Genomic DNA, 27,499 nt, shown 5'->3' with positions numbered 1-27,499 from the left:
ACAAAGAAAAAGAGGTTTCATGGTCTCACAGTTTTATGTGGTTGGGGAAGCCTCACAATCATGGCAGAAGAGAAAAGGCACATCTTACATAGTGGCAGACAAGAGAGAATGAGAGCCAAGCCAAAGGGGAAACCCCTTATAAAACCACAGGCCTCATGAGACTTAGTCACTACCATAAGAACAGTATGAGGGAAACCGATCGTATGATTTAATTATCTCCCACCTGGTTCCTCCCACAACACATGGGAATTATGGGAGCTACAATTCAAGATGAGATTTGAGTTGGGGACATAGCCAAACCATATCAAGCAGTATTAACAGAATGAGAGATAAAAGAGATACACACACCGTGAAAAAAGCACCCCGCAGCACGTAAACTTATATGTGTATGTGTTTTTGTGTTTATCATCCCTTCTAAAATGTATACTCTTTGAGTGTCAAAATGTTGTCTTTTTCAATGTTGTAGTTTGAGCATATAGGATATTGCTTGGTACATGATATGAACCTAATAAACATTTATTGAATAAAATAAATTTAAAATATTTTAATAAATGTGTGAACATTACAAATAACAGACAGTGAAGGAAAGAGAGATTACAAGGAAGAAGCTGTGTAATTCTAATAATAACATAAATATCAGTAACTGAATACCTTTTAAGCACAACGACCTACAGTTTGCATTTTACCTACTGAGTTCCTTCAAAGTGCAATGCATGTGCTTTTCATTTTAAATAATATATACATATAATTCATATTTTTTATATATTTATCACAACATTATTTGATATTTTTTATCATCCTCAATGCACAGTTGCTAAAACTACCACTTGAAAAAAAAAGCTTGTTAAGATTAAATGATTAGTAAATAGTAGAACCATAAAATTAAGTTTATATTTTCAAAACCTCTATAACTAATTTTCCCTGACTATCCCAATATGCAATTTAAATTGTTGGGTAAAACCCAACTTATCCCACTAGTCTACTTCCTACGAGAAAAACAAAACAAAGCAATTATTTAGCCATTGATGACACCTAAATCATCAGCAAACTAGTGATGTGTGATAAATAATTATTTGTGAGTGGATTATGAAGTCAAATTGGCTTTGGTTCCATTTCTTTTCTCCCATGCTGTGGACCAATTCAGGTATTCTACTACTTTTTCATTTTTTGCCACAAGCAATTGTCCCAAACTGAATGAATTACAAGAACAAAAGATTATTATCCTGTAATTTTGTTGGTTAGAAATATGATCCAGGTCTCACTGAGCTAAAATTAAGGCATGAGTAGGGCTGCCTTATTATCTAGCAGCCACGGAGAATAATGTCTTTCTTTGTCTTTTTCACTTTCTAGAGACAACTTGTATTCCTTGGTTCATTACTCCATTCCTTTATCTTTAAAGCCATTAATGACAAGATGATTCCATTTCATTCCGTCATCCTTCTGGTTCTCTGCAACTAGGAAAGCTATTCATGTAACCCATAGCTTGACATGACTTTTTTTCCCTGCCCAGTCATAAAAGTTAATGTCTGCATGGACATAATTGACAATATGGAGAAAAGGAGCATGACAAGACTTTATTCACGAAAGTTAAACAGGTAAATCCATTGCTTAGATTTGGAGAAATTTTTAAGTTGGCACTTATACCTGATAATAAAACATTTTAGTGTGGGGAAAATATGGCTTTTTCTTGGTTGGAACCTACCATAAAAGAAGAATAATCATGATCAGATGAACCTAAAAAGAAGTTATTGATTGGTGGTGCTCACTGCTAGAAATAATAAGCAATATCTGTCCAAGGCTATGAAGTAGGGAAACGAGGAGACATTCAACAGGGCGGCAAAAGCCACTCAAAGAATTCTTTTGTTCATAGCAGCAGACAGGAAAGCACACATGCCTGAGTGCATAAGCAATGTTTCTTTGGAGCTCTTAGAATACTTGGTGGCAGTTAGAGAGATATTTTTATATGTACTGGAATTCTCTTTTGGGCAAATGAAGACAATTAGAATAATTTAAGTTACAGTCGAACATGGACTATGAAATGCAATCTATTACACTGAGGGCGAATAGGTTAGATGCTTCCAAATGTGTGGGTTTTTTTTCTTTGTTTGTTTGTTTGGTTGGTTGGTTTTTTTCACAATGATCAGAGTCAGGTTTAGCACAGATATTCTGTACATTAAATATGCTTGGAAAATCCTGCCGTAGTGACCAGGGTTATTGTTGAGTAAATGAATATGGGAGATTTATTTGTCACCTTTAAGTCATGAAACTCAAATGATATTGACATGGAAGTAGAGGATGAAGAGTAGACAGATTATCTGAGCCATACAAATGACAAAACACAGTGTCCCTGAGATCATCATGCAAGAGTAATGATATGGTTTGACTGTGTTCCCATCCAAATCTCATCTCGAATTGTAGCTCCCATAATTTCCATCTGTTGTGGGAGGGACCTGGTGGGAGACAATTGAATCACGGGGGAGGTTTCCCCCATACTGCTCTTATGGCAGTGAATAAGTCTCATGAGACCTGATGGTTTTATAATGGGGTTCCCCTTTTGCTTGGCTCTCATTCTCTCTTGTCTGCTGCCATGTTAAGTCGTGCCTTTCACCTTCAGTCATGATTGTGAGGCCTCCCAAGCTATGTGGAACTGTGAGTCTATTAAACCTCTTTTTCTTTATAAATGACCCAGTCTCAGGTATGTCTTTATCAGCAGCATGAAAATGGACTAATACAGTAAAATTGGTACAGTTAGAGTGGGGTGCTGCTGTAAAGATACCTGAAAATGTGGAAGTGACTTTGGAATTGTGTAACAGGCAGAGGTTCAAACAATTTGGACAGCTCAGAAGAAAAACAGGAAAATGTGAAAAAGTTTGGAACTTCTTAGTCTTGTTGAATGACTTTGACCAAAATGCTGATAACGATATGGACAATAAAATCCAGGGTGAGGTGGTCTCAGATGGATATAAGAAATTTGTTGGAAACTGGAGTAAATGTGACTCTTGCTATGTTTTAGCAAAGAGACTGGCAGCATTTTGCCCCTGCCCTAGAGATTTGTGGAACTTTGAACTTGAGGGAGATGATTTAGGGTATCTGGCAGAGGAAATTTCTAAGCAGCAAAGCACTCAAGAGGTGACTTGGGTTTTATTAAGAGCAGTCAGTGTTAAAGGGGAAATAAAGCATAAACATTCAGAAATTTGCAGTCTGACAATGTGATATAAAAGAAAAATCCATTTTCTGAGGAGAAACTCAAGCTGGCTGCAGAAATTTGTATAAGTAACAAGGAGCCAAATGTTAATCACCAAGACAATGGTGAAAACGTCTCCAGGACACGACAGAGATCTTTGCTGCAGTCCCTCCTATCACAGGCCCAGAGGCTTAGGAGAAAAAAAATGGTTTCCTTGGCCAGGCCCAGGGTCCCCCTGCTGTGTGCAGCCTCAGGATATGGGACCCTGCATCCCATCTGCTTTAGCTCCAGCCATTTCTAAAATGGGCCAAGATACAGCTCAGGCTGTTGCTTCAGAGGGTGCAAGCCCCAAACCTTGCCAACTTCCATGTGGTATTGAGCCTGCGGGTGCACAGAAGTCAAGAATTGAGGATTGGGAACCACCACCTAAATTTCTGAGGATATTTGAAAAAGCCTGGATGTCCAGGCAGAAGTTTGCTGAGGGGTGTTGTCCTCTTGGAGAACCTCTGCTAGAGCAGTGCAGAAGGGAAATGTGGGTTTCAAGCCCCTACACAGAGTCCCCACTGGGGCATTGTCTAGTGGAGCCATGAGAAGAGAGCCCTCATCATCCAGACCCCAGAATGGTAGGTAGATCCCCAGCTTGCACCGTGCACCTGGAAAAGCCATAGACACTCAACACCACCCTGTGAAAGCAGCTGGGAGGGAGGCTGTACACTACAATGTCACAGGGCTGGAGCTGCTCTAGAGCCTGGGAACCCATCTCTTGTATCAATGTGACCTGGATGTGAGACATGGAGTCAAAGAAGATTATTTTGGAACTTTAAGATTTGACTGCCCTGCTGGATTTTGGACTTGCATGGGACCTGTACCCCTTCATTTTGGCCAATTTCTCTAATTTGGAATGGCTATATTTACCCAATGGCTGTACCCCAATTGTATCTAGAAAGTAACTAACTTGCTTTTGATTTTACAAGCTCATAGGCAAAAGGGACTTGCCTTATCTCAGATGAGACTTTTGACTATAGACTTTTGAGTTAATGCTGAGATTAGTTAAGACTTTGGGGGACTGTTGGGAAGGCATGATTGGTTTTGAAATGTGAGAACATGATATTTGGGAGGGGACGGGGGTGGAATGATATGGTTTGGCTGTGTCCCCACCATATCCCATCTTAAATTATGTTTAATTGTAGCTCCCATAATTCCCACATTCTGTGAGAGGGACCCAGTGGGAGATAATTGAATCATGGTAGTAATTTCTCCCTTACTGTTCTCAGGGTAGTGAAGAAATCTCATGAGATCTGATGGTTCTATAAGGAATTTCCCCTTTTGCTTGAGTCTCATTTTCTCTTGTCTGCCACCATGTAAGATGTGCCTTTCACCTTCTGGCATGATTGTGAGCCTCCCCAGCTAGTGGAACTGTGAGTCCAATAAACCTCTTTTTCTTTATAAATTATCCAGTCTCATGTATGTCTTTATCAGCAATGTAAATTTGCAAAAGTAACCTCATAGATTTGATCCTCTCGTTAGAGGTCCATGGGTTTTATAATTAAAGACTTAGAGAAAATATTTGCAAAACCCATACTTGAAAAGATATAGGTATTCAAAATATACAAAGAACTCCTAAAAGGCAAACAGTAAAAAAGCAAACAACCTAAGTAAAATTGGGCAACAGATTTGAACAGACACCTCACGAAAGAAGATACATAGATTGTAAATAAGCATATGAAGTGATGCTTAACATCATGTGTTGTTAGGGAATTGCAAATTAAAATGACAATGAGATTCTACAATACGCATGCTAGAATGGCAAAAATTCCAAAGTCGATGTCAGATGTTGGTAAGAATGTGGAAGAACAGGAATTCTCATTCATTGTTAGTGAGAATGCAAAATGCTACATCCAGTTTAAAAGACAGTTTGACAGTTTTTGACAAAACTAACCATACTCGGACCATAGCACCCAGCAATCATTTTCGTTAGAATTTAGTAAAACTATCAGAAAATCTTTTTACACAAAATACCTGCACACAAATATTAAGAGCAGTTTCATACAAAATTGTTAAAATTTGAAAGCTACAGATATTCTTCAATAAATGAGTTGGATAAACAGTGGCCTATTCACACAATGGAAACTTATTCAGCAATAAAATTAAATGAACTATCAAGTCATAAAAAGGCATGGCTTACCGTGGCTCACGCCTGTAATCCCAGCACTGTGGGAGGATGAGGCAGGTGGATCGTCTGAGCTTAGGAGTTTGAGACCAGCCTGGCCAACATGATGAAACCCCACCTCTACTGAAAATACAAAAATTAGCTGGGCATGGTGGTGGATGCATGTAACCCCAGCTACTCGGGAGGCTGAGGTTGAACCTTGAACCTCAGTGAACTAGAGAATCACTTGAACCCAGGAGGCAGAGGTTGCAGTGAGCCGAGATGGCACCAGCGCACTACAGCCTGGATGACAAGAGCGGAACTCTGTCTCAAAAAAAAAAGGAAAAAAAAAAACGGGATAGAAGAGGCTTAAATATAATATATTGCTAAGTGAAAGAAGCCAATCTGAAAATACTACACTAGATAATACCAGCTATATGACATTCTAGAAAAGGTTAAACTATGAAGATAATAAAAATATCAGTGGTTACCAGGTGTTCAGGGTAAGGAAGGGAGGGATGAATAAGAGGGAAAAAGGGGATTTTTAGGGAAGTAAGACTATTCTCAATGACAGTGTAATGGTGGATACATACCATTATTCATTTGACAGAACCCATGGAAGATGAAACACAAAGAGTGAAGTGTAATGTAAACTATGGGATTTAATTGAAATGAAGTAGCAATATTAGCTTATCAGTTGAGTATGTACTGGACTATGAATACGTACTGGACTAATTCAAGATCTTATGTTTATAATAGGAGAAACTCAGGGGAGCTTGAAGATGTGTATGGGAATTCTACTTTCTATTCAACTTTTCTGTAAAACAAAAGTACTCAAATTAAGTTTGTTAATTTAAAAAAGACACAGCATTACTATAACTATCCATTACTATAACTATCAGGATAGTTGAAGAGATGGGTGTCCTTTAAAAATTATTTTAATTTTTAATTTTTATGTATCCACATATATGTACATGTATATATGTATATGTGTATATATGGCATATACAACATATTTTGATACAGGCATAGGATGCATAATAATCACATCAGGGTAAATGGGATATCCATTGCCTTGAACATTTATCTTTTTTTGTACTATAAACAATCCAACTATACTCTTTTATTTATTTTAAAATGTATAATAAACTATTGATGACTGCAGTCACGTTGTTGTGCTATCAAATACTAGATGTTATTCATTCTATCTAATTGTATTTTTGTACTAATTAACCATCCTCGTTTCCCACCACCCCCACCACTACCCTTCCCAGCCTCTGGTAACCATTATTCTACTCTCTGTCTCTGTGAGTTCAGGTGTTTTACTTTGAGCTCTCACAAATGAGTGAGAACACATGACGTTTGTCTTTTTGTGCCTGGCTTAGTTTACTTAACATATGACCTCCAGTCCATAGGAGATGGATGTCTTTAAAATTCATAGCTGAAACAAAAGTTATCTGTAAAGCGTATCTTTGATTTTGAAAATGTTTACATTAATGACAGTATATGTGAACACAGGTTAAAATAAGTGGAAAAATATTCAGAAAATACTGGGCAAGAAAATTTTAGCAGATACAACATGATAGCACACAGAGAAGATCAAGTGACTAAACAGTGGAAGTGGCAAAACTTATCAGTGCTCAGTTTGTTTAAAAGCTTTAAATGACTTTGACAGAATTTTAGCTTTATTGTAATATCATGTTATTTAATATTCTTTTTTTGTTTGTTGGTTTTTTTTTTTTTTTTTTTTTTGGAGACAGAGTCTCGCTGTCACCCAGGCTGGAGTGCAGTGGCACAATCTCAGCTCACTGCAAACCTCCACTTCCCAGGTTCAAGCGATTCTCCTGCCTCAGTCTCCTGAGTAAATCCCTCCTGGGATTACAGGCGTTCGCCACCATGCCCAACTAATTTTGTATTTATAGTAGAGACGGGGTTTCACCATGTTGGTCAGGCTAGTCTTGATCTCCTGGCCTTGTGATCCGCCCACCTCGGCCTCCCAAAATGCTGGGATTACAGGCGTGAGCCACCAAGCCTGGCCCTTATTTAATAATCTATGGTACTAGTATTTTTGTCTCATAACAATAATCTTATTTTATTGTAAAATAAATTACATAGTAATATGTGACAAATTAATGTTTTTGTATTCATTCCCTTTACACCAGCAGTTGATGCTTCATATATTTCAGCAGTAGTATTTAGAACTCAGTATTGAATATGTGTTCATCCATCCCTTCACTACTCCATATTCAGGAGCCATGTTTAGTGCTCTATCTGTCTGTAGCATCTATCACAATAATTGATGCAGGGTAGATGTGGAATAGGAAATTTGAAATCTAAAACTATTGCTGAACCTTTATTTATTTTTTTTAAAAAGATGCACCATAAAGTTCAATATGTCATAGAAATATAGAAACTTCTATAGTAAGAACTGTGACTTTTTGAAGTCCTAGGCTGATCTTGATTCTCCTCAGTAAGCAAGAACATTGACATCCTGGTAATTAACGAAGTCTAGAACAAGAAGATCAGATGAATGGGAAAGATGTTAGATAAATGGTCTATCCTAGGTAGGATAGATAAGAATCTCAGTCTATTTCATGTTATGCTTGGATTTTTAATTCAAAAATAAACATAAACTCTCTTTTTAAATTTCCTTGAAATGCAACATTTAATTAAAAATATGCAAACCTTTATAAATTTTATTTAATTCATAAAATATGTTTATGTTAGAAAATGGTATTTGTTAACATGTTATACATTAATTTCATTAACCCAAATCATCATGATATAAATTGTTTCAGTTGTTTCCTAAAGAGAAACTCATATTTGATGTCTATTTTCTTCTATTTTTTTTTCTTTTCAATGGCATAAAAAAACTTACATAGTAACTTTACCAGTTTTAAATTCAAACTGAATACAAATTCTGGTTACATCAACATGAATGATCAATTATAATTAATTACATGAGAAAAATCAATGAATGATGGCCATTAGTAAGCCAGTATCATTTTCAGTGTCTATTGTGAATTTTATCCCAGTCCAAACCGATTTGATTTCAGAAGTAAGACCTTGGTGACTGTATAGGTCCTCAACTCTGATGACTTTATTTTTCTTAGGAAGAAGAATATGGCTTATAAAAAACTATGATTTATACTTGAATTGTAAATTCCACTTGCTCTGTTTATGGCGTTTTATTTTGGGTCAGGATAGTTCTATATTACATGACCTATTACCATTTAGTTTGTATTGCTGGCAAACAGTTTCCTATTTATAACACGAAACTATTTACTCCCTGGGGAGTGTTGACTCTCAGTTAAATTAACCACCGCTGAAGCAATTACCATTTTAAGGAGCCAAATCCCTTTTGAACAATTCCAATTATATTTGGAATCGAACACCACAGGTTTTTAAACAATTATGTACAACATTGCCACGTATCCACAGTCTCCAAAAAATTAATTGACTAATAAATTAGGTGATTATTCATTTAAAATATGTGATAATGCTTCTTTTTCCTTTTAGGAAACCATGGCTTCTTAATAAAGACTCTTAAATGCCAGATGGACATCTGGGAGTGCCTTTATCTTATATTAGTCAACTCATTCTGTAGTATTTAAGTCTTTTTCCTTAATACTCAAAATCTTATTTCTTAACGCTATACTCCAGTTTATTTTTGACTGACTCCCTTGGTGACTTGGCCATAGTAAAATTTGACGTACTTGGTTTGTTAATTCAGCTATTCTCTCCATGATGTCTTTTTACTTTGCTTTCTATCTCTTCATTGCTCCTGCTTAACATTTGAGTCAATGCACTAGTTTTTTTGAAATAGAATCCACAGCCATGCAATATACCAATGTGATAATCTCTTTCATATTTCCTTTTTCATGACTGTATTTCTAATTTTCCTGAAGTACATCCCTACTTTTCCATTGAGGGGATAGTGATGGAGGAATTAAATATCTCAGGACAAAGTAGAAAAAATTTTAATATTTGAATCTAATATTTAATATAAATTTGTAAGTCTGCAATTAAAAATGTGTTTAAAAGTTAGGCCTATCTGCAGAGAAAAGGTGTTTAATATTTTTAGTCTCCTCCTTTTGAAACATATGATTAAATAAACCAGGTTATACAGCTATACTAAAACCAGAAGTCGGGAAATCGATAAAGTCAATAGCGTCTGCTTGTTCCTACCGAATGATAAAAAGAAAGATCTGGAAAGAGAGTGAAGGAATATTTCAACGTTTGTGCTTTCTTCCTTCAAAGATCTAACCAGCAATGATTTCCAGAAAGGATACAATTTTGCAGAGAAAAGAGGGTAGAAAGACATGGTAGAGAAATAGCCTACTATGGACCCAAGGGTTCAGCCATGCTGTAGGATAACAAGAAATAGATAGAGATTCAAAAAATATAGTGTCCCTAGCACTTGAGGGACCCTGAGGAGCAGTTAAGCCCTGCCCATCTTCAGCCATGGAGATAAAGAAAATTAACATTGTTTGCAAACCTGCTTACCCTAGAGAAAAGGTATCACTCAGAAAGCATATGGAAAGAATACTGCAGTTGATTATCCCCTCATCTTCTTTTGCTTGGAGGGAGAGAATAAGGAAAAACAAAGAGGCTCAGAAATTCATCAAAGGGGGTTGTTCTAAATGTCCTAATTTTCTGCCCAAAGTAATATTACAAAGCAATTATATAAAACTTGCAGTGCCTTTCTTCTGCAGTTTATTTTCCCTTGTCATTTTCTAAAATAAATTTTGAATTCCCCTTTTTTGAGCCATCTTCTTTTCTCAGTGTTTCATGGCATTACCATTGCCTACATGAATATACAGTATTATAAACAATGATTATATTGATCTAAATAGCAATAAAGTTTTTAAAAGTTAATTTTCTAAAATACAATTGAATTTAATTCATTTACTAAAAAGAATACTCATAACCCATTTCTCATATATGTTTTGGACTTGTGGAAAATCATGTGTTATAATTATTCAAAAATATGTAGCAAAATATACATTAGGATTTTGTTGGCTATGTCTATAACATTATCAACCTTTATAATGTTAAATAAGCTCAGCTATTCTTAAGAAAACCACACAAAAATGTAGAGCTTAATTTGTTAATATAAGATGAATACCTTTGTAATAACAACTTAGGACAAGAAATAGAAAACTCTACTCTGCCATGCATCCCAGAAGGCCTTCATGTGCCTCCTCCAATGTCTGTCCCCTTAGTCTCTCTAAAAGTAACAGCTATTCTGAAATTATGGTAATCACTTCCTTTGTTTCCGCATGGTTTTGTCATCCAAATGTGCATCTCTGAACACTATAGCTCAGTTTTCTTTAAAAAACATTGACATACTTTTAAAGTCTCTTACAAGCTGCAGATCTCCGTACCTTCTTTCTCCCTTGAAGGACAGTGGTTGTTTGATTTGTTTAGACTCCCACTGTCTTGAATTTGCTGATTGTTCACTCATAGAGCAATTTGACATGTTCCTCTGCCCTCTGTATTCCCTTTAATTTGTCAGCTGGTCCCAGAAGTTTAGTAAGGTTACCGGTGATGTTTTCTTTCTCCAGGAGACACACATCAGGAGACACATAGGAGTATGTGTATGTGTGTGTGTGTATGTGTTTTGCCTTTTTTAAAAAAATATTTGCAGCTGTTGTCAGATAGATCCAGTTATTTATTTGGGTTGTAGAGTAGTATTTGAAGTCAGTGTGCTTTTATTTATTAGAGGAAATAAACTTATAAAGAAGCAGTTTGATTTTCCAGGGGTAAATTCATGTAGAGAAATAGATTTAATGTATGATTATTTCTTAATATTGTTTCTATTTTTAAAACAAATTGTTTATTCTGACTTCCTCAGAAGGAGACCAGATATTTTTCAATCACCTTAAAATCATGGATTTAAATGTACGCTATAGATTTAAATCCATGATCATACTTGTCCTTATTGAAGTGAATGTTGTCTGTTTTTGTCTAGGGAGTTTACTATTCAATTGGCACAAAACTACATTGTCATTGGTAGCTTTCCTATTGTTTGCTGTTTTCAGATGCAAAAGTGGTTATTTTTTTTTCATTTTCTGACCCATACATAAAGGCAAATATTTCTCCAAGAAGCCTCCATTGCATAAGTGGAAAATAGTATTGCTAGATTACAGTCTGGTCTGGGTGTTAAGGATGCATATTGATTCCAGACTTGGTCATTTAGGTCTATTTGGTACACAACACAGAATAAAGGGATTATTGATTGATAGGTAGGTAGGTAGGTAGGTAGGTAGGTGGATAGATAGACAGATAAATGATAGATGAGACAAGACAAGACAGACTATGAATAAATTAATGATACTGTTGTTTCTAACTCAAAGATTCAGGACACATGTTTTTGACTTAATTCTTCCGTGTTGCATCTATAATATTATATCATGTATCTTCTATCTTTACACAGTACCTCATTTATCTTTCATATTCCATCTGAAATTGTATCATATTATATGTCTATTATCTTCTTCTTCCACATAAAGAATCCTGGTTTTCAAAAGCACACAATATGAAGAAAATAAAATATAATTACTCATTTGCTTTTTTCCACATTACATATGTAGTTTTAGATTAGTAATATTAAGCAATGACAACTAATTGAATGACAACTAAATCAGTGATTGATGTTAATGAATAAAAGTAAGAATTGATAACATTGTAATGTGTAGGAATAAATTAAATTACAGAAATAACATATTTCAGTTGCTACGTGAATTATGTAATACAATGTTATAATAAATAATCTGTGCTATATGCTGTAGCATGAATGCCAGTATATGTTGGTACCCCTCCTCTTCTCAAAGGGCAATTTTTCTGAGACAGAAAAGTCAGGGTCTCATCACTCTCAAGTTAAATAAAAGGGAAGGCTTTAGTTCTATTTCATCCGAGTTTGCTTTGCTCATTTTTATTTTGGGAGATTCATCTATATTTTTGAATGTAGAAAAAGTTTGTTTATTGTCTTTACTATATTTTACCCCTGTTTTTAACTACATCATAGTATATATTTACTCATTTCTATAGTTAATGTGTTATTTCTAGTTTTGTGTTATATATATTTAATTATATATACACAAAACATATAGATTTAACTACTTCTATTTACAGATTTAATTTGCATTTTTTTTATGACTAACACAATTAAACACATTGTCATATACTTATGAAAAATTCAGGTAGTCTTTTATAAATTGACTCTTAGAGAAATTTGTCATTGTTGTTTTCTGTCTTTCTGTATGTCCTGGAAACAACTCCCTTTTTAGATATATGCATTGAAAATATCTTCTATCATTCTGTTGGTTGTCTTTTACTCTATTTATGACATGTTTTTATGAACATATTCTTAATTCAAATGCAGTCTCATTTATCCATTTTCCCTCATAGTTAGCACTTTTTAAGTCTAATTGTAAAATATTTGCTTATGTCAACAGCATAAATATACTTGCCCGTATGTAATTCTAAACACGTTATTGGTTTGCTTTTCATATTTAGGTCAAAATCTATCTGAAATTGATTTTATGCATGCAGTAAGCTAGGGGTTAAGATTATTTAGTTTTTTATTTTAATATTCTGTTGATCCAACAGAATTTACTGAAATTTTTTTTTTTTTTTTCCCCACCCATAGCATGTCAGTGTCAAACATTTTATGTACCTGGAAACAATTAATGTGTAAGCTATTTCTAGAGTCTCCCATTCGTCTATTCATCTGTTATTGTACCAATAGCACATTGCATTGTATTAATTGATATAGCTCTATTATATGTCTCAACATCAGGTAGTTTAAATCTTGTAAGCTGTTCTTTACACAGATTGCTTTGGCTATTTGCTCTTTGAAACTTCATATAAATTATATATCCACTTGTCAGTTTTGATTAAACTTTCTAGGATATGATTGGGATTGCAATGGATACATATATAACTCAAAGTTAATAAAATACACAGTTAAGTTCTAAAGGTATTCTAAATAAAAGAGGGATTATGACAACTCATAAAAGTTGTTTGTTTTATAAGTTTGCCATTATATCATCGCATAGACTTTTGCATAAGTGACAAGAACAGAAAGAACATCATAAAATAGATAAGACCAACAAAGGATGAGAATAATGAATTCATGTCACCAGGAAAAGTGGCCTGGGGATCTTAAATGGATGTTAAGGAAACTTGATTGAGTGGCTTTATTGATGTATCAATAAAAGAGAGAATTAGAATACTGAAGCAGGGCTGGTTTGAGTGGGGAAGGGGCAGTCAAATTTTTGTAAATACCAGCAGTAAAACGAATAATACAGCAAATATGTTTAGTCAGGAGAAATGTGATATGGATTACATATCTAAATTTTAATCTAAATTTTGTCACACATTTGGCAGAAAAGATTTTGAATAAAAAATTGTATATTTGTATTTACTCTTCATTTGCATTGGTGTTAGATAATGTGTAATTTCCACTAAGAAGCCAGTGTGTGCCTAGTACACTAGACACATCAACTATCATAGATCTCTGCATTGCAATTATCTGTTAAGTAGTCTGTATAGTTTATTATATCCTAACTTTTCTGTGGGAGAAAAAATGTTTGTTATACTAGTTTTTCATGCTTAGTGCTTAAAATATTGATAGGTATATGATAACAGCAATAGCAAATGAGATCTAACATTTATGAAGTGCTTAAATTTTCAAATTACAATTTTGTCATATGATGCCTTTAAAGATCACTAATGTGATATTCAAGTGGAATGCCATTGATATGCTCTACAGTTACACCATTTTAAAAAGTGAGGAAATGGAAGTATCAAATATTGTTTCTTTTAATAAAAATTAGTAATGCCATTAATAACTTTTATATATCTATTGCCCCTTTTCTTTTTTGCAATCTCATGCCGTTTTTATATTTGATATATGTGACATAAGTAAGGCAGTTTTAATGGGAATATTAGTTAATTTGAGCATATTCAGTCTGAATATTCTGTAAATTTCATCGGTTTTTCTCTATATCAATGATATAAACAAAAATTCTCATTTTGAGTCATTTTTAATGCATACACAAAATCTCCATTTCAGATTTGCTCCAATACTTTAGCACATGCTACCGCCATGTGGGGCAGGCAAGTCGGGCAGAGAGTAGTTTTGGGGGTGTAAGAGACAGAGGTGAGAGGAATAAAAATGTTTTGTATTAGAAGAGAGGACATAGGGTAAAGAGCATCATGCAAATAGAGGACCCATGAGAACAGAGAAGAATGAGGGCATCAGTGATGGAAACAGTGGAAACAAGAGGAAAGTAAAGTGAAAATAAGAGAGAAATAATTCACTTACAAAATTGCTTAGGACTGAATCTTAGATTTCTGCCATACTTGAGATAAAAAAGGGCAGAGGCAACTCTTTCACCTCCATAATCACTACAACCCCAAATGTCTAATCCTGGGAGAGGAATTCACGCCTTCATTAATTTACAGTGATATTTCCTATATTTAACTTTGAAAGAAGCTATTTTTCAGTTCAATGTAATATTAAAGTAGAGGTAAACTTTTCATTACACTGAATAATAATTGACCTTCAGAAAAAAACAATTTGTAATACAATGGCAACTTTTACATTTTGCAAAACACTTTAATAACCAAGCATTTTATGGCAAAAGTAATCTCATGAGCTATGAATGAAAACATTCAAGTCACAAAGTTACTTGGATTATGGAAATCTTATGAGAATATGTAGCTTGCTTATGGCAGGCCATGACTCAGAACTTGCATTTCCAACTGTGGAACTTACTTTCTACTTCATAAAATTAAAATCTGGTATTGTTTTTTCTCCCATAAAAATATAAAAAAGTTATTTTATCTTAATTTTAAAGAGTTGGCATGATAAATTTAAAATCTTGAATAAAAACAAATCAATTTTTTCAGTTCTATAAAATGCTGAGACATGAATTATTTTTAGTTATGTTCAGATAAAAATCAAATAATAAAGGATTAAAAAGAGGTTGCAATAAAAAAAAAAAAAAAGAATGGAGAAGACCCAAGAAATGCTGACTATACATCTTGGATAGATTCCATTAACTCTTTTATTCTCTGTTGCTCTTAAATGCTGACTATATAAACTGAGGAATTTGATATAGGAGAAATTATTTTAAACAGCCTTCCATTTTAACATGTGGCAAACCTATAGTATGTTTTCACTTTGAATCTAATATAATTCTAATTATGATCACTAACCCTTGTGAAATAAAAATAAATTAGGTTACCATTAAAATACATTCTTTTACAAATAACTTCTTCATACTATGTATTTTAGTAGTGTTTACTAGTTCTTCAATAGAACCTCATGGTTTAAATTTTAAAAGGCCTCAAAATTTTAATACAGTCCCAAATTTTAAAGGCACTTTGAAAACAAAAGGAAAAAACATGGCTCAAATAATGGAAAGTAATGGGCTTTAAGGTTATTTAAAAGATTCAGAAAAACAAATATAAATTTCATATATTTATATTTATAAAAAATTATGTTTTCTGTGAATAATAAACATATATTGGTCATCAAACATAGGAGAAACCTGTACAAGGAAATCAAATTGTATCTGACAGATAAAATCAAGTTTTGGAAATCATCCATGGATCATCTGAAATTCATTAATATGTCTCCATTTCAAATGATACTTCATGTATGATACAGGCTTTAGTGTCTGAAATAGTTTCATGGAGTCAACATTATTACCAGTCTCTCAATGATCATATGAAAATTCGTTAATAATTTATTACTTTCCATTTTTAAATCAGTTTATTTAGGATATCTGTAATAAGAATTTATTCAGAAGTTGAATAAAACAAGTCTCTTTAACTCTTTACATTTGAAAAGTTCTGCAGACAGGCAATATGTAATTTGTAATAATCGTATTTTGGAGGACAGAGTTTTACCCAGAAGGAAAAGGTAGCAGCAGACAACAACAACAAAAAATTCATATGCAAATGTATTTGTGGAGAGACATTTCACATTTGAAAAAACCTTTGGGCACAATTAAACTCCAAATATGACAATGATGATAGCAAAGATGTTCAATTTTCCTTACCATCTTTTCATTTGAATAAAATGTTCAAATTTTAGATTCATACATTTCTTCAGGCATTGGATAACTGTTCTGTAAGAGGCGTTGACCCCTTTATGTTCTTCAGATAGTCATGTTTCTCATCAAGTAATGCTAAAAAATGATTGCTCCTCTACTCTCTCAATAAAAATCAATAAACATGTTGCCTGGAGGATCTTCCTTTCTAATTCACTCCCCTGCTAAAAACAGGATATGAGAATACATCTTTCATACGTAGCACATCCAAAAAAAAAAAAAAAAAAACTCAAAGAGATTTCTTTCATCTTTTGCTGCTTAATGCTTTAATTTACCATCTTAAAAGTGTTAAAAATAACAAAAGAGAAAACTCAGAGCTTAGTTTTGGAAATGGAGGAATATTTGTGTTATTTCATATAGTTGTAATTTAGTGAGATGCCATTTTTCTCGTATTTTTTTTTTCCATCCATTCAAGAAATATTTATGGTGAACCCTTTCACGAGGCAGGAATATAGAATCACTGGATAGTCAAAGCAACTTCAATTCCTTGAAGGTTTTGCTGCCTAGATGGTAGAATAATGAAGACAGTGTAGAAGTTTTGATGAAATGGCAGCAGTGGGCCATTGTAGAGACTTCAGTTCTGATTTTCATATTATCCTTTAAATATAGATAAAACTTAAGGTACAACAAATATCATTTTATATTAGATGTATTGATCAGAATTTGAGTGTCTTTTAAAAACTACAACTTCTGCTCCATTTTCAACATGAAAATACCCATTAAGTTATTAAGGTATTTTTCATATTTTTTCCACTCATACTTTTGTTACCACAACCTCTCAACTGGATTATTTAAAGTACTTCCTTTTTTCTTCGAATTCACTCCTTTTTTTCTGCCTCTGACTATTTCAATCTCACAGCTAGATTTAATATTTTAGAGCAGTGCTTTCTGATAGACTGTCTGTGATGCTAGAAATGTTCTATATCTGAAGTGTACAGTATGGTAGCCACATATTGTTATGGAGCCCTGGACATGTAGCTAATGCTACTGAGGGCATAATTTTAATTTTATTCAATTTTAATCAATGTAAAAGTAAATAGTTAATTTTGCTAGTAGCTAATATATTGAATGGCACTACTGCAGAATAAAAATCTAATTATTTCCATTCATGCTCGTAAGTCTTCTAGTCCATGTCAAACTCTTCAACATGAATGAAAATCAGTATCAATATTGATCTTTGCTTATGTGCTAACCTCATATATACTCATTCTCCCTTCATTCCATGAAATCTATCGAGCATCTATACTTAATTTAGTTTAGCATATTTGACCATACACTTTTCTGTCATTTAATAATGTTCATGTCATTCTCTCTACGTAGACGCTTCCACTTTTATCACAACAGAATTGTAGGGCCAGAAATTGGATACTGTAGAGTAGAAAAATTTCAGTGATTTATGAGGATGAGAAGAAACTCATGTATTAGTTATCTATGGATTAGAAGCAAGTCACAGATTCTGAATGTACTCAAGGAAAATTATGCTAAAGAGACTGCCAGTGAGCCACTTTAGTTCATTATAGTTGACATTCTGCTCTCCGGTCCCAATGTTTCACGATCAAATGAAAATATATTCACCTCATTCCCAAATTCCCAAAAGTCTTATTTATTTCAGCATCAGTGCAAAGCTAAAAATTCCATCATCTACATCTGGTCCAGGTATATACAGATGATGCTCCTGGTTGTAATTCGTTAAGTACAGCTCACGGGTACTATTCCTCTCTATTGTGAACCTGTAAAGCAAAATAGCCAAATTCACTACCAAAACACATCCAGCATACAACTGTGGAATAAGACTAGGATGCCAACTGTAGACATTCCAGGTCAAAAGGTAGGAAATACAAGGTAAAGGAAGGCTCACTGGCCCATGACAGGTTTGAAATACAGCTGTGCTAACTCTACCTGGAGTTCCTTAATTAGATTTCAATTCCTAGGAAAAATATTGTTAATGGCTTTCAGCTATGTTCTTTACATTTTTAGTTCCAGTCATAAATTTTTAAATAAAATTTAGCATGTTTGCATCTTAGTTTTATCAGCCACCATCCTTTCTACCTGTATAATATTTGGTGTCTGGAAATGTCCTTTAATTATGTATGTTCTCTTTCCTTTTGGTCCAAGCTAGCGGTGTTTGTACAGAACTGAATTTCTAAGGAAGTTTATGAGTCTTCTGTAGACTTCCCTGGAATTTACTCCATTAGACAAAAAATTATGGCCACAGGTCTTTCTGAGACAATTTTTCTGTACCTCGGCCTGTTGCTGGGATAGCTGAGGGACACTGCTCTTAAATTACCTAAAGACTCTCTAATTTGATTAAGACGATCTATAAGTCACACCCTTAATCTTTTGAAAGTCCCTTTGTGCAATTGACTACTCTGATCTTTCCATCTTTCTGAGGCTTTAGGATAAGAGTGTACAGGCATACGGTCTTACCCTCATTCTTTTCTCTAACGTATGCTTTCCTGATAATGAGTGAATCTATGAATATTAATGTATTTTGCTCTTTGTGATAGCTAATAATTTCAAAATCATCCAATCCTGATCCCTTTTTTAAAAGCAAGTCTTTCTTCTATTTCTCACTTCTTACACTTTAAGCAGAAAGAAATAATCAAGCCCCAACTTCAATATTTTGTTTGAAAATCTCCTTAGCTGTATGACTAAATTATTACATACAAGTTCTACTTTCCACATAAGTGCGGGTGAAAAATGTTTTAAGTGTTCTGGCACTACATAGCACAGATATTTCTTCCTCCAGTTTCAATAACATGTTCTTCATTTCCTTCTAAGCTCTCACCAGCAGTACTTTAGCATCCAAATCTCTATTAACAGTCTGTTCTTGGTGATTTAAACTTTCTCTGCCTTGCTCTTCCAACTTGTTCTAGCCTTGACCCACTGCCTGGTCCCAAAGCCAGTCTCACATTTTAGACCTCTGTTACAGCAGCACCCTACTCTTAGATACCGACATCTGCATTACTTTTTTATTGGTTAAGAGCAAGTTCCGGTTTTTACACACCAGAATTATACAAGGGAATCATACAGAGGTTTGATTCATTGGGTGTTACTTTAGGAAGTGTCTACCACAGCTATGTTCACGTTTGTACCAATGCCAATGAAAGACATGTTAGAGGGAATACATTTGAGAAATAGATAATATCAAAAAATTATACTGCACATTACCATTCTCACACATGTGTGAAGGACATAAACAATGAGAAGAAATTATGCTAATCTGTTCACTGGAGCACTTGATGCACAAACTAAGGATCGTATAAACTCTGATGTGCTTGGAAATGTTTGATGGTAAACAGCCAATTGCTTTTTAATCTATAATAGGATTTTATACTAATATAAAACTAATTTATCTTTATGGAGCTTATCAACCTTAGTAAATACTGATTTTTTTCTACACAATGAAGTGAAAATAAAGGGAAGAAAATTATTTCTATGTAAATATAGAATATGTTGTAAAATATTCTTTGAGGATAAGATATTTTGAATTAAATTCAGTTATTTAATTATTCACAGAAGATCTCTTATGGGCCAATTACTGTGCTAAATAAAACGTGTCGTTTGAGTTATAGTATTATCTTCCAGAAGATGATAGTCAAATCAAGGAAATGTGAAAATCTATAATATTACAAGTAAGAAAAATGTTACAAATTGGGCAAACAAAAATGTAGTGGGAATGGAACCAGAATCAGAAAGCAAAACACATTATTTCTCTTCTATAAAAAAATGCTTTTTTTGGAAATAGAAACTGCCTGATATAATTAAGACCCACAGGAACTGCATGAGTGCTTGAGCAAAGCAACTTCTCAGAGGTAATAAAGCTCCATTAAATCACTTACCTGAGAATTCTGAGAGGGTACTTAACAGGGAATGAGTCTGTCTATGTATGTATGCATGTATGTATGTATATATGTATCCATCTGTCTATCTATCCATCCATCCATCTATCAACTATCATCTATCTAATGATCTATCATCTATCTAGCTATCATCTATCTATTGATTGATCTGTTATCTATCTATTATCTATCTACCTATCTATCTATGATGTGGATTGTATAATTGCTAGGTAATTGACCCAAAAAAACTCTTCTAGGATAGACTGTCTATCATTTCTTAAAATGAAATCAATACAAGGAGAAACCATATTATAGGTCTTATAAGCTGTACTTTTATTTGTTTGCTTATAATCCAATAGCATTTTCTTGAGCAGAAAGGCCATACAGAATCCACTCCAACTTATATTGTGGTAGAGAGGGTCAGGAAGAAAGAAAATTGGAGAGGGGCCAAAATCTCAGAAAAAAGAAAATGGATGCTGGAAATAGAAGCTTGATTTCATTCAAGTCCCAAAACAAATTTTACATTGTAAACATAAAAGTATTTTCTTGACATCAGTAAAATACCAGACAATTCAATATGTTTTTCATATATTGTCTTTTTTAAATATCACATTAACACTGTTTAATACATACTGCTTTTATTATCCTCATTTTATAAAGAAAGAAATAGAGGCTTACCGAGTTTAAATAATTTGTTAAAGGTTGTACATCAGGTAAAAAATGAAGCAGACCTTCAATTCACCCAATTTGGCTACTGAGAGCTCATTACAGAGTGTATCTTTTAGATGCAGACCAAGATTAATTGGATTCTTTGTTATACTATCTCCGGAGGGGAGTCTAGAATTTTAATTAGCATCAAGATATGATTGATTCTCTGTAGTAGATAACTTTAGCTTCAAATAAAAAGCCAGACAACAGTAGAGCTTACCAGAACAATTGTCATTTAAAATGAACTTTAGCATTTACCCAAGTCCCACCCATACTTAGAATTTACCCAAGTCCCACCTTATACTTTAGTTCAGGGGAAAAAAGATTATTGTACTGACTACCTAATAAATGTTATAAAGGTATAAAAATACATTTGTTTAAAACACATATTTGAAATGTATTATATTGATGTTCTAAGGGATTGTAAACTATTTTTGACACCAAAAAATTCAAATAAAATGCATGCATATATTTTTTAGAAATACAATATATATAAATCCTAAATCTATGAGTATTAAAAATACTTAAAATAAATTACATGAAACAAACAATGAAGTTTCTGTGAAAAATAAAACCTGCTTTTAATTAGAACATTTTATTAGTGCAAAATTAATCAAAACTAAGAAAATTTTTGAGTTTAAAATATATTTCATTCTATTTGACAAACATACCCTTCAGGAATAATTATTTTTCTGCAGATAATCATTCATTCATTCATTTGGGAATGATTTAGGACATACTTATGTAAAAAGGTCTACCTGATTTAATCCACATTAGTCACATTAGTCAGTTATGTAATTAGTTTTCCATTGCAAAATAGATGTTGACGTACATACCAGAGTTTTGTCTATAATTTGTATTACATCCTTTAGCTCCAATTGAAAATTAGTAACGTATATCATAAAAAGATGTTTAGGCTATAAATGCATTTTTACCGTTCTCACTCCAAAAATTTTCTACTACAAATCATCAAAATATTATTGTGTTCTATTTCCATATATATATATATATAATTTTCTGGTACACATTGACAATTCAAAGGAAAACTTTGAATTGTGTTATATATTTTAGAAATGGTCATTTCAATTTATGGGTTAAAAATGGTGCTCTGTATCAGTAGACAGACAATTTAGCCAGATATATTATATGTCTGTGTTTGGCAACTACATGTAAATTGAAGGTTTACAATTATATATTTTATTATTTGGTCTGTAACACTATTCATATTTACAACAAGTTTTGGGTATTTCCTTCCCAGGACTTATCAATGTTAATAATTCAATGAATATTTAGTTAATTGAAAGTGAATATAAACCACATAATGTTATCTTTTACTATTGTTTACAGAAATAATAAAATTTGAAAATATAGAAAATGTGAAAATTTTCTAAATGAAATATATTTTATCATAAATTATCAAATAAATACTAATACAACATTTTAAGCTGAATTATTACTGGGTTAGCCCAATGTATAGCTTAGTTGTACTGGCAATATGCAACTCGTGATGGGCAGTTCCAGCTTTGAGGTCACTTGTATCCCATTTTCAGATATTTCTTCTATTCCAGGACACTGTGGCACTACCAACACCATTTAACCAATATGTATAATTCTCTGCTGCAGGTGACGTGGCCTTGTTTCAGAACTAGGGTATTGCATTTTAGAACTCCTACGTTTGCCATAAACCTCATGCAACATCTTTTCCTACTACAGATAACTCTGATATTATGGGATTTGCTGGGTCATATGGCCCAAGAGCCAAGCTATGTACACCACACTGTTGACCTTCTGCTGAGCCCTTTCTTTATCTGGGTCTCAATAAAACTAACAGGCTGCCATCTGAGCACTAGGTTGAGATGTGGCCTATGCTGTCTCCAGAACCTGAAAATTCCTACCAGATGTTATGCTTTCCTAGTAAGAGGAGGTATGCGGTACAAGTATTTTTTCTTTTTTTCAGAAATAAATAAATCAGCATGCTCTGGACAACTAGATTCTGAAAAACTATTGAAGTGCTGGGCAAGTGAATATTTATAAGTTTATCTCCAGATATGGGAGGAACTTTCATCTTATAAAGGTCTCTCACGTGTTTGCCACATCTTCCTTTTATGAACCAATTATAATAATGTCAAAAATACAATGGACCAATATCATGTTTTGTAGAATGTCCAGATGGTATCAGATCCCTTTGGTCTATATTAAGACAGAGGGCAGAGAAATTATCATAGCCTTTGGGCTAAACTGCCATTTTTGTTACCTTTTTGTTACATACGACATCCACACCACAGTGTTTTGAGGCTATTAATCTGGACTAGAAGATGACACATTAGAACCTACAGCTGCAACATGAACTCGCAAGCTTAATTAATTGAAAATCTGATGGGAACAAGCAATGTTGCATGTTTAAGTCAGTTGCACATTCCCCTGGGATGTGATATTGCTTTCCGTTTACTCTCCTGGACAGGATAGGAAAAAGGCAATTCCATAGTCTTACACTTGGCCATGTCTATTCCACAGACCTTAAAATTATGTGATCTAATTATCAAGCTTGTCCATTACAACTATGCATTATATATACCTATGCTATACTATATTATATATTAAAGCATATCTTTTATATATGCTATATAGTATATAGTATATTACACACATATGTCTATCTATACACACACATATACAGTCCACATTGTATATATATTGAGTATCACTTATCAAAAATGCTAGGGACAGAAGTGTTTGTTATATTTTGGATTTTTCCAGATTTTTGAATATTTGCATATACATAATAAGATGTCTTGGGAATGGGATTCAAGTCTAAACACAAAATCCAGTGATGTTTCACATACACATTATACACAAAGCCTAAGTGTAATTTTACACAGTAGTTTAAATATTTTGTGCATAAAACAAAGTTTGGACTGTAACGTGTCATACGAACTCAGGTGTGGAATTTTCCATTTGTGGCACATCATGTTGGTGCTCAAAAAGTTTTGTATTGTGGAGCATTTTGGATTTGGGAACATTTTGGATTTCAGATTTTCCATTAGAGATGTGTGTGTGTATACACGTACGTATACATGTGTGCATGTGTGCATACATACACACACAAGTACATATATAAATGTACAATTGCAATGGACTAGCTTGATAATATCCACATATCTATATCCTATACATAATATATATGTGTGCATGCACATTTGAAGTGGAAAATGTTCCCTTGTCCCCCTCGTAGGGCTTGTGGTAGGGGTGTGGCTCGCTTCTTTAGTGCCCCACCGCTAAAACCTGCAGGGTAGCATACAGATGGGCAGGCTGTGGGGCGCCGACCCCACGGCATTTTCTAGGGGTGAATGTTTACAGCTCCTGAACCCCCAGTGGGCGTGTGTTACTATGTGTTCTTTTAATTTTGCTGTCTATAGGTGGCTTGTGTTAACCAGCTCAGTTAGACCCTCCACCTTGTCACAAGGACAGAGGGCTTTCTATATCCTGGGTTCTTGCCCTGGTGTACGGAAAGAATCAGATCACACGGTGGGCTTGGAGAACGAGTGCAATGTTTTATTGAGTAGAAGTAGCTCTCAGCAGATGGAGGAGCCAGAAGGGAGATGGTTTTTCCCTGGAGTCGGGCAGCTTGGCGGCCTGGGCTCTCCCCTGACTGCCCCAGTTGTTCTGTGGTTGGTGGCCTGCCTTTATGCCAGTGCCTGTTGGTACGTCCGCCTCCACCTCAGCTGCCCATGTGTTCCTCGGCCGATGTGTTCCTCTTGACGTCCACCTGCCTGAGTGTCTGCCTCCTAGGGCTTCAGGGTTTTTATAGGTACAGGATGGGGGTGTGGCAAGCTAGGGTGGTCTTCAGAAATGCAACATTTGGCCAGGAAAACAAAAAATGCCTGTCCTCACCTAGGTCCGTGGGGGTGGAGTCCTAGCCAGGGACCATGCCCTCCTCTGCCCAGCACTTCCCTGCCCCCTTCCATATCATTTAAAGGAACAATGCCCTTCCCAGCATTTCCCTTCCCCATCACAACTGGGGCTGGATTCACTTATAACCTGGCACCCATATGCCCCGACTCTACAAGATGCTGTGATAACACACAGGTTCCTCAGTATCAGTGACTATTTATACTGTACATCTAATAGTCACTGAAAGGTTTGTGTTCTTAAATGGATTAAGTGACTTAGGGTCCTTTGGAGAAAAAGTGACAGACTCATTAGAGATTGGACATTGTGCTGCAGGGTTCTTTCTTAGGTAGACTTGGCCTTCATCCAGCCATGTAGTTCTGAATGTTAACACTGCGTAAACCTCAGCACCTGGACAAGGGGCTGTGCCGTTTTATTACAATGACTTCCCCAGGCTCATGATCACTTATTCTAGATGTCTTTTGTTACATAGATTGAGCAATACCCTTTTTGGTTGCCCATTGATGTTGCCCCTCGGAATAATGTTGTAATAATCATTCCCTTTGCTCTTGCTGATTATACATACCCTCTTGTTGGCAATATTTTGTAGCCTCCCATTACATTAATGTTTCTGCGTTTTTCTTTGTGGTTGAGTATTAACCTGCGGCCTCTATTACTTCAGGATTTTATCATTACTTTTCTCTTAGGAATTCCAGGTCTGTAACAGTATCTCTAATGGGCAGTCATGTCCTACAGAGGACAGCCGATGCTGAACTTTTAAATGAGTTATTTTAATTGAGTAATAAAAAATCAGACAAAACTACACTTTATGTTTGGAAAATCGCTGAGTGGGTATACAAAGAGAAAATTGAAGAGAAATATTCTTCGTGGAGAAAAATTGCAAAGTGTGCCTGATGTATTTAAGGAATAGCAAAAGGACAATGTAGCTGGCATGAACTATCAAAAGAGTGGTAGGCATTGATGCTATACACATATGTACATGTGGATATGTACCAAAATACATATATTTATGTACATATGTTTCTGTGCATATATAAAGATATCTTTCTGAATCCCCATGCAATGTAAAATTAAAGCTCTTACAATTGCTTTCAAAGTTCAGCAAGGTCTATACAGACATAAATATATATATATTAAAAATATATATACACACACATTTCTCATACAATAAATTTGTATTTTATATGTAATATTATATAAGAAATTAACATATTATTACATGTTATGTATTTATTATATATTATTATACATGTATATGTTGCTGATAGTATACATATTATGTAAAAATATATATACTGTGAGAAAAAATATATATGTAGACCTTGTGAGAGCTTGAGAGCCATTGTAGGAACTTTGATTTTATGTTACATGAAGTGTAGAATAGTTCTAGAATTTTGGTAAGGTAACTAACATCACTCTTCTTAAAATACTCTCTTATTTTGAGATTATACTGTAGCAAGCGACGTGTGGACGTATTAACTTTAATTAAGAACCCAATACAGAAATAAGTGAGAAATAACAGAGAATGTAACTTGGATGATAACATTGGAGTGGATGATTAATGGTCAATAATTTATTTGATGACAATAAAATTAACGGGAATAATAGCTCTATCCCCAAGATATAAAGTCTGAGAAAAGATTGGATGAGACACAACAATTGAATGCGATGTATGATTTTTTTCCTTTTTTTATGGATCCTGAATTTGAAAAACAAAACAAAACAAAACAAAAAGCAACAAAGAATATTATTGGAACAATTAGGAAAATTGAAATATGAACTGTATATTACATAACACCATTGTATTAAGATTCAATTTCCTGATATTTATTTCAAGGTTATGTAGGATGAGTGTCCTTGTTCTTAGGAGATGTATGATGAAGCATTTCATGATGAAGTGCCACAGTGTCTTTAATGAATTCTTAAATACTTCAGAAAAAAAAATTAAAATGGATGAGAAAAAAAGGTCAGTACTATTTAGAAATAGAGAAAAATAGAGCAGATGAAATACACTGTTAGATTGAATTCATGCTGCAGGAGAAACAGAGTGTTCAAGAAAAGTGATAATGTTTTCAACTGAGCAAGATAGAATTAAGTTTCCATCAATAAGATCCTTTCAATAAGGTTGAAAAGGATGTGGGAGGAGATAGGTGTTGAAGGAAGAACAGTACTAGTGTGGTTTCGGAAAATTTAAGTTAAAGCTGCCGATTAAACATTAAATTAGTGACAATAAGTATGTAGTTATTTTTATTTTTTACTTTTTAATTTTAGATTTAAGATGTACACGTCCAGGTTTCTTACATGGATTCATTGTGTAATGGTACCATTTAGGCTGCTAGTATGCCCGTCAACAAGTTAGTGAACGTTGTTCCCAATAGGTAATTTTCAACCTGCATTCCCATCTCATATTCTCCTACCTTTTGGAGTCCTTGGCATTTATTTTTTCCATCTTTATGTCCCTGTGTATCAATTGCTTAGGTGCCCATAATAAGTGAGAACATGTAGTATCTGATTTTCTGTTTCTGAGCTATTTCACTTAGGATAATGGCCTCCTGCTCCATCCATGTTGCTACAGAGG

This window comes from Theropithecus gelada, chromosome 3 (genome assembly GCF_003255815.1).
Source record: "Theropithecus gelada isolate Dixy chromosome 3, Tgel_1.0, whole genome shotgun sequence".
In the NCBI taxonomy this organism is placed as follows: domain Eukaryota; kingdom Metazoa; phylum Chordata; class Mammalia; order Primates; family Cercopithecidae; genus Theropithecus; species Theropithecus gelada.
This window is presented reverse-complemented; position numbering follows the sequence as displayed.